At 38.7% G+C, this 15365-nt stretch overlaps 1 protein-coding gene across 7 annotated transcripts in view; it reads right to left on the minus strand.

Moving 5' to 3' along the window:
* The window catches only part of LOC139124055 (homeobox protein Hox-A1-like), a 108840-nt gene that overhangs the window by 59747 nt on the left and 33728 nt on the right, over positions 1–15365 (minus strand). For 5 of the 7 annotated variants that reach the window (XM_070690179.1, XM_070690184.1, XM_070690182.1 and 2 more), the window contains exon 2: positions 12307–12456. The exons of 1 other annotated variant lie outside the window; for it this stretch is intronic. The gene's annotated coding sequence lies outside the window, so the exon portion shown is untranslated. Of the gene's footprint in view, positions 1–12306; positions 12457–14955; positions 15093–15365 lie in introns of those variants that run through there. One more of the 7 variants, XM_070690181.1, reaches the window with a different exon arrangement.

Below are 15365 nucleotides of genomic sequence, written 5' to 3' on the forward strand. Positions count from 1 at the left end.
CCTAATACTTAATACTTACCTACACATATACATTCATACACAGATAAAATTACATATACATACATAGATACGCACATAGATACATACATACTTCGTACATACATACATACATACATACATACATACATACATACATGCATACATACATACATACATACATACATACATACATACATACAGACAGACAGACAGACAGACAGACAGACAGACAGACAGACAGACAGACAGACAGCCATTCACAACGTATCATGGGACAAAGCAATATCGTGACACTTGAATAACAGGCATACCAAATCGCGTCGCGTCGATGTCTAAAACAATTCTAATCGCGGCGAGTCTGACAGATCACATTTCTAATCACTTGAGTCATGCAATAATTTGAACGCTCAATATCTTATCGATTTCTCATTCTTGGAACGCTGCATGAAAACTTTAAGTCATTTATATGTATCCAGAGAGAAGTAATAAGCTTTAATAATCTTAATGCTTACAATTAATATCCTTTAATTTTGTCATTGTTTACAATGAACACGTTATCTGTTATTCATTCATTTGTTTAATTGTATTAATTATTTTGTTTGTTTACTATCTTCCTTTATGTTTACCGCCACAAGCCTTTTAGCAAGGTCATATTTTGCATAAAAATACAATAATTCCTGTGAAATAGATGCATGAAACTTGAAATATCAGTAAGACCTCTTTTTAGAATGAAGCTAACGTTTTTAAACACGGTTATGTATCCCTTCCATATCAAAATGATGATTACAGGGATGAGACAATTTTACTTCAGAGATGATAATTTTCACGGATTTCTTTCATAATTGCTGAGTGGATGATCTTTTCACAATATTTTGTTCTCCTATCGAATGTATGATGAAACACCCACTGTTTCGCCCGTTAACACAGCATCTATATGTGTCAAATGCACTTATACTGTTTTTGTTCACAATTGAATTTTACTTCTTGAAATTCACCCGTCAACAATAACAATACAGTCTGTACATGTACGACTGATCGACTTTACAAGCTGATAACTGTGTATGGGCAGTAGAACAAGAAATTGTAGTTTGATATTTTAAACAAAAATATTGAACGACATCATCAGAAGGCCCTCTAAGCTTTGAGCGTTCGATTGTGAGAATTTCATCCGCAAATTAGCTTTGGAACACAACAGAACCGACGTGTATAGATGACATGTTAACTTTAAGAACCATGACACTAGAAACGAATCAGCATACTCTCGTCTACATTAATTTTCAGTTTATATTGTTGCATGTAGGTACTGAACAAACACGCTTTATCTATAGATCCGTCCCGCCCTGCATAAAAATTCTCCAGCTGCAGCAACTTTCGATGCATTTTCTATTACTAGTGCCATTTTCTGTCCGCATACATAAGATTCACTTCAAAATTCTGTGTTAAAGTTGCAAACATGGCTCTCAGAAGTACAGCGTCCAATCCTGTCTTTGTTCATAATTGATTAGTTAATTTGTCGACAATATTTTACAGGCATCAAGAAGAATACATCCTTACCTTCCACAACAAAATGAAAATATTGCCATGGGTTATGGCCACCTTGTTCCTATGAAGACACTGTATCACAGATTTGACGTCCTTACAAGAACACAACAAATTTTTGACTATATCACTTTTATAAGAACTAAGAGACATTACGATATCGGAAATTGTTTACTTGGCTTTGGCGCCAAAAGAAGTCTGAAGTCAGAAATCAGCTTCAGAAGTCAGTCAGAAGTCAGACCTGAAACCCGTTTATAAAAGGGATGAGCGAAATACATAGATTCGTACAGGTCTTCATTCTGTCTTTACAAGATAATAGGATGAAAGGAATTGCCTCACAATGATTTAAAAATATATGCTCTAAAAATTTCAGATGTTCAAATTTCCATGGCAACAACCGACAAGTCTCATATTTTCACTTATTCGCTAACATTTTTCAAGTTTTCGATTATGTGTCATCTAGTTTTTATGTAATATCCTGTCACAAGATTATCGACATTTTTACTACATAAGTTTGTGGAGCTCTAGACTGGGGAAACATCTCTCCGAATACAATTTTGTCCAACTCTATTACTCTGTTCTGTGGTTGCCACCATTATGAATAGAGTGGGGAAACATAAGAAAATAGCTTCTCTCTACATACTGCGAGCAATAGAATATTAAATCAGGACAGATAATGATGCTAACTAATTAGGTGTCTGTATTCTAGGAAGATATGAAACAGAATAAAGAGGCAATTCAATATTTTGTTTTTGAATACTAACGATAAAACACACAATACAAATTTGAAAAGCTTCATATGTTGAGGAATTCAATGTCACTTTTGATATCATCCATTGTGTATTTGAGCAAATATTTTCTCTTCTTGTCCACATAATAGTATAATGTTACAATACGTGTATTTGTATCGCTAACGCAAAAATGTGTACAGCATACAATGTTACTGTTGACAAACAGAGGTTTGTCTGGACTAGAATTCCCTTACCGACAACGACACAAAAAGTTGAGTGTCATCATACAAAAAGTGTCCAGAAACATTTGACAGAAGAACAGGATACTGTCTTTTGCAAATGGAAAAACAGGTGACACATCAAAGATACAGCTAATGAAGGTTTTAGGAAAATACTTTTTGGTTTTTTCCACGACCGAGCTTGCAAGTGATGGTGCGGGTAGTGACGTCATATCGATTTTCAAGTAGAATGCAACTTCTGACTTTCAAACTTTGACAATATTCTTTTAGACTACCCTTGTTTGAAGTTTATGGAGTAATAAAGTTTTCAGCATCTTAGTTTTGTGAAAATCAGGAATTTTATTTTCCCAAATAGGGATGACACAGAGATGGCGGCCATTTTGATTTTTAAATATCGGTAAATATTGGGTAACTTCTTTCTCTTGTACCCGATTTTCATCCTTGATTTTGAAAGACAACGTTTGAGGTTTACTTTCGGAAAGTTTGAGCAAAAGTTAAAGTCTCTCACTGCCTAAAGCATACATCTGACAATATCATCAGAACTTATCAAAATGTCAATCCATCACGAAAGGCAAATTCCAAAACTGAAGTACGAGGCATTCTCACTGTAATATCGCCGATGGGTTGTACAAACCAGAATTACACAGAACAATCTTCAGACACGGAAAAGTTCTTTCAACAGGTCATGATAATAGTTTCAGTGCTACTTTCAAAATGCCACTGTGCAACAATAAGTCAGCTGATCTGAGAAGTTTACTTTAAAAGGCTTGATGCATAAAGCCTCGTCTTGACTTCTAAGACTAGCCTCCACTTAACTGGACCTCGCTCCTTAAATGTGGAAAAATTTACATCAAACCCCACGAACTGAGACTCTGGAACGAGGCTGTGTGACCTTTGAGAGAGAGAGGGGGGAGCAGCAGATGTCTTGCCGAGAAGACTTCACAATTGATCAATCTAAAGGTCCTCGGACTGTCAGCGACACAAAGTCAAGTTGTTTGAATACGAGGAGAGGGTTTGATTGTGTCCCGCTAGACTTTAAGTCAACAGAAGGAGCGTTCTTGACGTGACAAGTGATGGCGATTGCACAGGACTGCAAGAACGTTCGTTTTTCACGCTATATCGTCTTAGAGGACGAAAAGGAACATTCTTCCACTTTCGAAGTGATGTTGATTGTTCCAAGGGTGAAGTAGATTCACTATAAGGCGATGAATACTTCGAGAGGACGACAAAATTGTGTCTGTTCAGTTTTGTTCGCCCTGTCTTCACTTGCCCTTGACTTTCTTTTAACCATTAAAATCATCAATTTCTCCATATTCTTTGCGACTTTTTCTCACAACCGATGAAAACCATTTTTATCTATCAGTTTCATTTAAAAAGATTCAAACTCTAGCCCGAAATTATTTTGTAATTCACAAAATTATTTGGGATGTACGACAATTTCTCTGCAGGCGAACAAGAAGGCGGGAAAATACACAAGGCGGAAAAGAAAGGGGAAATTAAGAAGCTGGGGAAATAAAGATGGCACCCAGTGTACCATTTTTAGACTTATCTGTCATCGCAAGTATAATTGTCTGGTGTCCCGAAGCCACTTTGCACTCAGAGCATATCTTGTCCGACTCAGTGGGGGACTTGTTCTGTTTGTGTTGATGGCAGGACAAGAGCTTTCTCATCGTCCATTTTAGCGGTTATCTTCATTTTCTGTCAGGAGCACACGACAAGGGCACCAGACTGTCTGCGCTCGTATGATCGTGTGAGAGGGCGCGTGAATCCCCGGAGAGATGAACTTGACTTTGGATCCTGATGATTGAGATGTGAGTGTGTGTTTGCATGATGTGATGACAGATATGCAAATATGCACAGCAATGGAGGGAAAAAAATTGTACATACTATCTAGGGCATAGTTACCAATGTGGTCGCACAACAGTGGTGCATCATGGGAAGTCAACTAATTCCCTGAGAGTGCGACCAGGACCCTGGCCGATCGGTGTCTCGGAAAAGGCGTGAGAACTGGAAAATTGCAAAATAAGAGAGAGCTAGCGCTGCTGACGTGTCGTTTTGTTGGTGGTAAGCGGAGGGAGGGAAAATGAAAACCTGGGAGATGCTGAACGGAACTGATGATGACTGAAAGTAATGGGAGGGCTGTTGGGACATTGGGACAGATTGATAAATGGGTGGATGGGTGATGGGGAGGTGGAGGGGTGGGTTGACGTTCTTTCACTTGCTTGAAAGATGAGATTTATTCAGAAAGGAAGGATGGAAAGTGATTGTCGCCAGTTTGACGAATGAAAGAATGGATGAATGGAAGAATATTAGGTAGCTACCCCCTGAGTGACACGATAGATGTTTTTTTGGTTGATTGGTGGATGGATGGAAGGGTAATGATAAATGCATGGCTGATTGAATGGCTGAGAGTATGTATGTATGTATGTATGTATGTATGTATGTATGTATGTATGTATGTATGTATGTATGTATGTATGTATGTATGTATGTATGTATGTATGTATGTATGTAATCCATCTATCTATATATTAGATATCTATTTATCTATATATGTATCTATGTAGTATGGATGGATTGATGGATGGGTGGGTGGATTGGAGGACAGAAATGCGGTCAAGTAGATTGCTATTCGTTTTTATCAATGGTGTTTGCACGGAGTCTGAGACTGCAGTTTTAAGTTTAACAGTATTTAAAGGGCATTGAAGGAAATAGAGGCCTAGTGAACGTGCATGTTTTGAGAACGCCATTTGAAGTGTTTGGAGAAGCTCAGAAGCAAAGGAACTATCTCTGGTCAGTTGTTTAAATTTGTCGAAAGAGTAGGAATGTCGGATGAATGAAAAAGAGTGAACCGACTAATAAAGATGTAACGGAACTTGCGTTTGAATAAACCGTCTTGATTACAAAACGGACGGATAGCTGGGATAGAAACCAGAGAGACAGTCGTTGGGATGTAAGATCAAGATCGACACATATTAATTATTTGGTGTTCAAAGAATCCCAGCGTCAACGCAACAAAGGAACAGGTAGACATACAAATAAACAGATAACTACAAACTTTGATTGTGATATTGTATACAAAGGAATGAAAACTATATGAAAGACAAGAGGCAGGTTTTCCAATCTGAAGATATAATCCGCTCTGCAGAAATAATCGTTGGTAAATGTAAACATTCTCAGAAATTTAACTTGGATTGGTTAATGGTCGGACACTATACAGGTTTGTATGTAGGTACGATTCTCTCTCTCTCTCTCTCTCTCTCTCTCTCTCTCTCTCTCTCTCTCTCTCTCTCTCTATATATATATGTATATAATGTGTGTACATTTGTGTCTTTGTTTTCAAAAGGAAAAAAGGCACTGATGAAAAGTTACAGAGAGGCACACAGAGACAGAGAGGATGCAGAGACAGAGAGGATGCAGAGACAGATGATGCAGAGACAAAGAAACAAAGAAAGAGAGAGGATGGAGAGAGAAAGGGGGAGGCAGAGACAGAGGGAGGGAGAGAGGCCGAAAAGCTCGTACTAGATTTTGATCGATCGATTGGAGCTAAGGTTTCAGAATTTCAAAACACTATGCAGATGGAGATACTCGGATAAGACAAATGATCTGATTGTGTAAGGTATGGATTGATACTGAGTGACAACCATGTGACGTCAATGGATGCAAATACAGACTCTGGACAAGGAAAAGAACTCTCTCAGAGTTCACGTTTAGCTAGGGACTTTTAATTCAGCACATCGGTGATCAGTGAGTGTCTCGGAATGAGTGGGAAGGCACAAACGACAGAGAAAGGGCCGGAGTCATTCCTGACGTCATCACTGTCGATATTCTCCCACCACTGACCAAGGATGCAGCGTTCAGCTGTCAGTCCATCGTCTGCCAACACCACCATACACAAACAAACATCGGAGGTGAGAGACGCGCCTGAGCGATTTCCCGGTTTCCAATCTTCTGAAGAACGCTGGGAACTTGGCCCTCGGGAAAAACAAAAACACTTGGCACTTGGAAGGGAGGTTTCTTTTACAGCTCTCATCGCTTCATTTTGTGAGTGATGTCTTTTAAGATACGCCGTGTGGTTTTATCTTCGACGGAAATAAAATTTTGTACGATAAAACTAGCGAAATAAATATCTGGTTCGAACGATTTTGCCAGATACCTCTTGGCATAGCACAATGTGACGTCCTCTGCGCAGAAACGTTAACGTTTTGGGACATTATTTCGGATGCTGTCAGCTCATAAAATACGCAAAACAAGATCATAGAATGTGTTAACTTTCGAAAAATAGGAGTGATGATGTTTTTTTTTCTGTGAAGAGAAATTGGACTAGGATGAATAAAGTTAAAATACTAAAGGCCAAAGATATGTTTGTCATTTTTCTAACAAAAGCTGGTTTAGTCTCTATCAGCGCTAGCTATGAAGTATTTTCCAAGATTGTTTAGTTCTGTTTGTAGAACACAGTGATGTTCCTTCTTCTTCCTCTTCATCTTCATCTTCGTCATTATCTTCTTCTTTTCAAATTTCTGTCGCTTTTTCTTGTTTCGGAAGTTTGTTTTGCTTTCTCCTATTCAGTAGAGATTTTTCATGCACCTCGCATCTTGCCTTCTGTCAATAACAAAATTGTGCTTTTTTTCAGATTTATTTGGTTTCTTTGCCCATGTTGCAAGTGTTATAGCTACCTGTTTGCCTTTTCACCAGTTCTCTCCGTCTCGCTCCAGCATCAGTGTCTTTGCCACTTTGCAGTTTTTGCTGTTTTTTAATAGTCCAACTTTGCTTAGTATTTTCAGTAATTGAACATCATTTGCCATTACGCTTTTGTCTGATTTCATTTTTGCTTTTCGTCTCAAAATTTGAATTGTTTTGATATGTACATTTCTGTACAGGAGATTAATTTTAGTAATAAACGTTCATTTGAAAAATCAAAATCAAAAATCTTCGTCTTCTTCTTCTTCTCATGTCATGTCATAATGCTTTGTGCAAAACCTATCAACAGACATTACAGCCTGTAGGAGTGTAATCGCCGATATTACTGTTTCGAAGTTACCCAATTTTGGTCCGGACTTGAATTCATTCATACCATTGCGTATTGTACCTTCATGTTGCGTTTTTGCTATTTTCTATTTCAACAATCTTAAGGATGGAGAAATAGACGACGACATTGTTTATGGTGGGGCTGCACGTTGCCAACATATTTTTGCAAAGGAATGTTTCTCATCTAACATGACAAGGAAACCCCCTCATACTGTTTATTTTCAAAAAGCAGAGAATCTTAAGTTTAGAATGGTAGCCAGTTTACTTGAAGGATGAAGGGTGTGTATATTTGCGGCAAAACCTCAATTTTGGTATTAATGATAACATTAATTTTTAATTTAAGTCAAAAACTTGATTACTACTTTCTAAAAAGCAATATTTCACTTGACAAAAAATATATTTAGAAAAAAACCGACTATTTTATTTTGCATTATCTATCTTCATTCCAAATGGCATTGGTTGAAAGACTGACACTCAAACAAGTGATTAAAGAGATGATTAGCAAAATTAAAATGCCTCTTATTCAATATGTAAGAACTTTATTGTTGGCAAACAAAATATTAGTTTTGTTATGCTACATTTAAAGAACATAATAAAATGCTATAAACTTTGATCACTTTCATAGATGTGCATCGGACATTTTTCTGTAAAATCTGAACCAACAACCATGGCTCGGTGATGAAAATACTTTGTGCCACTTACTAGCAACTTCACTGTGTTTTACTAATTGAGGTCCTGCCTCCCTTTCTTTATTTGACAAATATTGACTCTGGCTGCTCTTGAACTTTGCACACTTTCCTGTCAAAAGCGAGGGGTTTAAATTCAAGTCAAACCCAGCCATGTTGATGGCGCCATTCCCCCTACGTTGAGTACTGGCCAATTTGCCGTGCAATTAACTGCAACAGCCCGGTTTCAAAGACAAAGAATGCTTTGACCTGGTTTGGGTGTTTGGAGAGGCTTATTTGTTTGCTCAAAAGCGGAGTTTGGAAGAGAAAGCTGGTTATCACCTCAGATTGCGGCTTTCCTCTCTGTGTGCATTTTGATATTTTGTTCTCTATTTTTGTAAGTTCAATCCCAAGTTTTTTTTCAACTTCCCAAATATGTTGGAAACTTCACTAATTAGCTTGTCGTTATAACACCTATATGTGTAAAATGCTCTGTTATTGTTTACACTTGAATTCTAGTCCGGACCAGAATTCACTTGTCAACAATAACAATGCACTTTACACATGTATAGGCTGATTGACAAGCTGAATACTGTGTATCTCAACATGCTTTGGGGAGTGGAGAAAGAAATTGTAATTGATATTAAAAACAAAAGCAACGGAAAACAAGCTTCCAAAGTTACAGTTACCATCTCTTCAATGGTTCACACGACGGAAACGAAATCGTGCCTTGCTACAGTTATATACGCGATCCGTATACCTGTATCGGTTGATATGATGCTTCAGGCTATACGAATACGCACAGGGATCTTTCATAATGAGTGTAACACATCACCAGTTCGTCGTCTTCCTCTCAAAATACATACTTATCGTTACGGGAAAGTATGCTACAACGTTTTGCAAATGTAACACACCTGATCACTGGTTCACATATCTGTACTCTGTCTCAATATGTAGGAAAATAGAAGTCTAAAACAATATTCCTGATCATCATCTTTTCCTTACTAAGCCACCTCAACTAATCATATACCTGACATAATCCCTCATCCCTACAGGTGTGTGTGTGTGTGTGTATGAGCAAATCTTCTTTGTGTGTGTGTGTGTCTTTGTGTGTGTATATATATATATATATATATATATATATATATATATATATATATATATATATATATATATATATATATATATAAAAGCAATTTCCACACCCATCTTCTCATCAAGCCACTTTACTGTCGACCAAAACATAGTACGTACTCTCCAGGTTTATCTGTGCACCCTTATACCTGTCTATCAACTAATCAATCTATCAGAGTCATCTTTAATCTTTAAAGATTAATTTTAGGAACATGTCCACAAACTTAACAAATATTTAACTTTCCACCAACTATAACAGCTTGTGTTCCAATAAACTTACTGCCAGTGTTTATTACCACTCGTAGCGTCCAATTCCTCTGATTATCAATGTATTTGACAATAATACAACCTGCAGATCGATTTACATGCCTACAAGCCTAGTTGATTACGTAGCCGGCTGATAAAAATCAACCTACCTCAACATCATCACTTTTTCAATAACCACCCTAATTTCAAAAAACCCTAACCGATTTAAACTACCTTCGTTCCTACCTATACCTACCTATATATATATATATATATATATATATATATATATATATATATATATATATATATATATATATATACAATCTGCGCATCCTCAGTCAAGCCATATGTCGATTGTTTTATACAAACGAGCCAATCTTATAACTTTTTGCATTGATCATTTTCAACTTATTGGACGAATGATATAGATATCTTTAGAAAATCAAGACTTATCCACTTCGCACTTAATGTAACAATGCTAAAAAAAATGCTAAACGACTCAAAAACATTTCATGCAGATTGATCAAGGGAAAATGTACGTTCCAAAAAACAAAAAAAATTATATAATATCTATCTATCTATCTATCTATCTATCTATCTATATATATATATATATATATATATATATATATATATATATATATATATATATATATATATATATATATAATGACAAAAGTACTTCAAGTACAAAGTAATATCTGTTACTTAAGTTTCATGTATCTGCAATCTTCAGACTACTTTTACCCTCAGACTATTTTCCTCTGATAGAATCGGGACATACCACATGAACACTGCTATTTCCCTCAAGGACATCTGTAAACTATGGTATATATATATATATTATATATATATATATATATATATATATATATATATATATATATATATATATATATATATATATATATATATATATAACCACGCGTAATTTTATGACATGTAAGAAGACATGCGATTATATGCAGCAAAAGTGGTTGCTTTGTTTTATAAACCATTGCTGCCATTTCTGGCCTGGCGATTCGTTCTCAGCATCAGTGATGTACATCGTACAAGAGGTACAGAATACTATATAATCTCCGCATGCAATATCATGGCGACAACCAAATGGGAACATTATTGCTCGAGAGGAGGTTTTGATCCACAACAATGATGTTTTTTCATGCAGACGACACTGTTTTGGCATTGTGTCGACGCGGGAACTGAAACCGCACTTCTTCGCGGACCGTGTGATCTGACTTGTAACGGCTGACTTGAACTTCTCGCTTTGTTTTAATTGCGACGCCGCGAAATGATTTAACGCTTTATTTGTGAAATTGATTTGTATAGATGAGTGCTCTGTGTGTCGGCAAACCGACAGCCAGAGGAGGGGAGCCTGGTAAATTACTCGCAGGTGATTGCCAGAATTTTACTACTCTGGCTGTGGATCCAGAAGACGTTATAAACACTACGGTTGGCGGCCACCCTTTGGCGGCATAAAAATTACGTAATGCCGAGTCGGTTACTGAAGGATTTCTTAGTGGGGCGTAATTCTCAAGAGTGTCATTCGCTTAGTATTTACACTTCTAAAAGACGCCGATGTACTGTCCTGGCTTTTTATTTTCCTTATTAACACGCATCTTACCACCGGCTGCCCATTGTGAGTGGCTTGTCCGAGGCCGATAAACATGGTGGAAATAAGCCGCTAGTTTAACGTTCATAGGGAAATTTGACAAAAGGCGCCAGGGGGACTCTACATACGTCGGTGGACTTAAGATGATCAACTACGTCCCCCACTTTCAGTGGTATCAGTTTTTGTGAGGGGCTTTTTAGTTGGAACCGATATAATTCATCAAGAAAGGGACCTCCGCAGAGATGCGAGCGCCCCCTCCCAATATCGCATGGCTAACGAAGCGATCGCTCTCGCACTGTGTTCCCGAAACATGTAGTGCAGTTTCCCTATTAATTGAAAAGCGGTTGATTTTATCATCGAGAGCCCTTCACCAAGATGATCCCGCCATGCAAAAAAGGGACCCCCTTCCGCTTTTCCTGATTCCGTTCGCACTCAGCCCTACACTCCATCCCTTCAGAGCATGTACAGCGGATCTGTGCACCCTTCAAGAAGTGTAACAAGTCATATCAAACAATAAAACCGTTCTCAATTATTGTTTCAGACAAGCAGATTTGGTCAGAAATATTCGTATTTCAACATTTTAAATAAAACACGATTTGACCGACGTAAACCAAAGAAAACCACCACATTCGGGAAACACTTTGGATAAGATCTTTTACCAGTTGCTAGGCCGATATTTTGTCATATTTTATTGGTTATACAATTTTTACAATGGTCAAGCTTCCTTTTGCGCTTGCTCGGAAGTCTACTTTCCCCTCGAAAAGTCAAGAAATAATTCTGATATGTGGGAACTTAAACTACCACTCACAGAATTGGACGTCTGCCAATTTTCTGAGCGCAAAATTGGATTTCAAAGATGATCGCTGCTTAATGGGATCACCAGCCGTAATTATCACCGCTCAACTCTCTCTCCGTGCTCTCAACGAAATTGGCAGAGCACGAACGAACGCGCGCGAGGACTGGAATTTTCCCGCCGACGCAGTACGAACGCAAACCCCCTCTCTCACAGAGAATCGCCGGAGATGAGTCTTGGGAAATACACGTACTGATAAATGTTAACTAAGTTCACAGTTGTTTACAGTAATTCAATGAACAAAATTGTTAGAATGCAAAATGGAGAAAACGCTCACCAAAGTTCGCTGTTCTTCTAGTGACCAACTTATCACACTCGTGTTCTGGCGCGAAGTACTTCACCGGCAAACGGCGACCGGGACACCAAAAAAACTTGCCCTCCTGCTCAAAAAACTATGAGGCTGCGACGGAGACCGCCATGTCTGGAGCTATATGAAGACAATGAAGAAATCGAACCATGAACCGTCGTTAAGGGAAGCGCTAATGGGGCCAATATATCATTAGAAACAATAAAACTCAATGATGGACGGCAGGACGACAGAGCACGCCGCCATATTGATGACGTGAGGAATGTACAGTTCCGCCATCTTGTTGACGGGTGTGCAAGCGATGACAGAAAACGACACTCTATAAAATGTTGATGTCATAAAATAAGACAAAATGTCGTCTGACAAACAGATAAGTAAAACAAATTAGGGCTTGTGAGTCTGAGCGTTGTCATGTTTGATGTCTGTCATTGGTTTCAAGCCACTGACTTTCTATTGTTTCGCAAAACTGCCTGTCAAAAACTTAACATGCACGACAGCTGTAAACGGCCAGGCCTTTAGAATTCCACCCAGCTTTTTTATCACTAATTTTGGCAAAGATGGATAAGCGACCAACTTTTCTTTCAAGCCACACAACGGAGCACGTCTACTTTCGCCAAAAAAGCTTGAAGAACGAGGCAATTATCACAAGACGAAAAGTGGGTTAAAGTTCAGTAGTGGTACGAGAGGTTCCAGGTCGCCATATGACAAATTTTCCAAACACCCCGTTGCCGCCAAACAAAGAAAGACGTCTACACAAGATTAATCCTAGCTGGAATTTACAGAACACTTTAAAAAGAACTTTTCCCGTAAGGCGCAAAGGTTACATAGAACTTTTGACTTGTATTTTTCACAAGTGAAAAAGTATCAGCTATATTCAAATCTTGATAGTCACAACACGCGTTGGTTTTTCCCAATATTTTCTCCGACAGCAAAGGCATTCACACCCATAATTGAAGTTAAATATGTCCAAATTAATATCGCCATCTCGAAAGGGTTCGCAGCGCATCGCCCTGACAACATTTACCCACAGGAATGTTTGAGGCCACCTTGATGTGTCTCCCCCGTGCTTTGGGATCCCGTCTGCGTCAATGGAGACATCTCTAAGTGACCGCAAGTCGGAGAAAGTAAACACCGCGCTGATGCAGTTGCCAGGCGACCAAGCAGCACCCTGCATCCATGCTACCCATGGAAAAGGTACGGATGTGAGACTAGTCACCACAGTAAGTTTGAAATTGGCTTAAGAATGGTCTCGCTAGAAATGAGGACAGCAACACTATGGTCAGAATTTCTGCAAAAGTTGCCAAAAGTGACACATTCACGGGATGCTTACCATAAAAGACGGATGTGTAATTTTATGCATTCTTCACTTTGACAAAGATCGATCCCTATGGGTCAGTGACTTTTGCGACCACAAACCTTATCGTTGAACTTCTTTTGTACTCTCTGTTGTTACAATTGTAAATTTGAATGAGCGGTCTGTTATGACGTATTTGGATGACAACATCACTTTGTGAGAGTGACAGAAGTTGCAGTGAACAAAATATCGCACAATCGCTTGCACCGAAGCGTAGTCTCTCTCTCTCTCTCCTCCCCCTCTCTCTCTCTCTCTCTCTCCTCTCTCTCTCTCTCTCTCTCTCTCTCTCTCTCTCTCTCACAGAGATGACAGATTGGATGGAGGTCTGCATATTAAATGTTTTTGCTGGCTTACATGCAGATCGTTCGTGTGGGCAACACGTCCGTGACCTAAGCGTATGGCCCTCTTTGGAGGCAGTCGATTCGAACTGACAACTTGACAGATAGTGATGTTCTTCGGCATGTGTTTTTGTGTATAGCGAGTTCAGAGTACGCGTCCACGTCACTGAAAGTGACATGAGAACCAAAGCCTCTCGTCTGCAGAACACAAGAAACAAAACGCGCGCCAAATCCCCGGGACACAAATTTCAAAAATCGTCCAACATTTCACCTGAAGGGGGCTGTTCAAGCTCCTCTATATGTTCTGTAGCCGATAGTCTGCCGTATTTGTCCAAAAATGTCGATTTGGTTTCAACATTTGTTATATTTGACAACATGATAGAAATACCAGGCTAACTACTCTGGCCATTTGCAGACACACTTGGTAAAGATATTAAAGTCGTTGATTAGAAACATACTCAAGCTGAGGCGATCACGTTGTGCGGTTCTCAGCAGAGTGACGGAATTGACTTGTTTGCGTTTCGTTTCCACTATAAAAACAAACTATCTGATCTGGACAAACTAGGAGTTCTGGCGACGAAGTCCAGAAATTTCAACATTTCCCCCTCAACCATGCAATTAAATTTTAATCTACCACAGTCGTAGTTCACTGAAATTTTCTCTTCCGTCTTGACAACATTGTTAGCACTGTGGGCATAAAGTTGAGAACGTCGATCGTTTTCTTTACATTGGACACCGAAATTTCAAATTGCAGCGCGTTTTGAAATGATGAACTGTAGATTTTTTGTGCCATCACGTGATTTTACCGCCCAATCACTGGTGTTAGCATCTTGCAAGGCTTGATATATTGTTTTAGAGTCAAAATGACCACCGCTCATAAATAACCACTGTAAGTTACTATACGACCCCGCCATTAAAAAGTCTCACCTTGTAAATTATTCCCAAAACCCTCCATTTGACATAACTGACCGGAGTGTTTGTTTTTACACGCACTGCGACGGACTGACCGATCGGCTTCGCCGCCCAAGTTTGGCAGGACTTGTCGCCCGTTGGTGCCCAAATCCTACGAAGGTGTCCTCAACTTTTCTCAACAAACTCACTCTGCCGACAAGCCCAGTAAGTTATCATCTTTCTTTTTTGGTTACGTATCGCATTGCCGTGACTGTCTCTTCGCATGGCTATTAGTCACCGATTGGCGAAGTGAACTTGACGGGCTTCCAATATTTAAATTCGATATAATAACTGCTTTAAGGTCATTCTAATATTTCCATCAACTGGTGCTTTGTTCTGGAACAAATGTTGAAGAAACTTTGCGTCGATTGGCAAAATTTTCAGAA

The sequence above is a fragment of the Ptychodera flava genome, assembly GCF_041260155.1.
Source record: "Ptychodera flava strain L36383 chromosome 23 unlocalized genomic scaffold, AS_Pfla_20210202 Scaffold_23__1_contigs__length_28996876_pilon, whole genome shotgun sequence".
NCBI classification, from domain to species: Eukaryota; Metazoa; Hemichordata; class Enteropneusta; family Ptychoderidae; genus Ptychodera; species Ptychodera flava.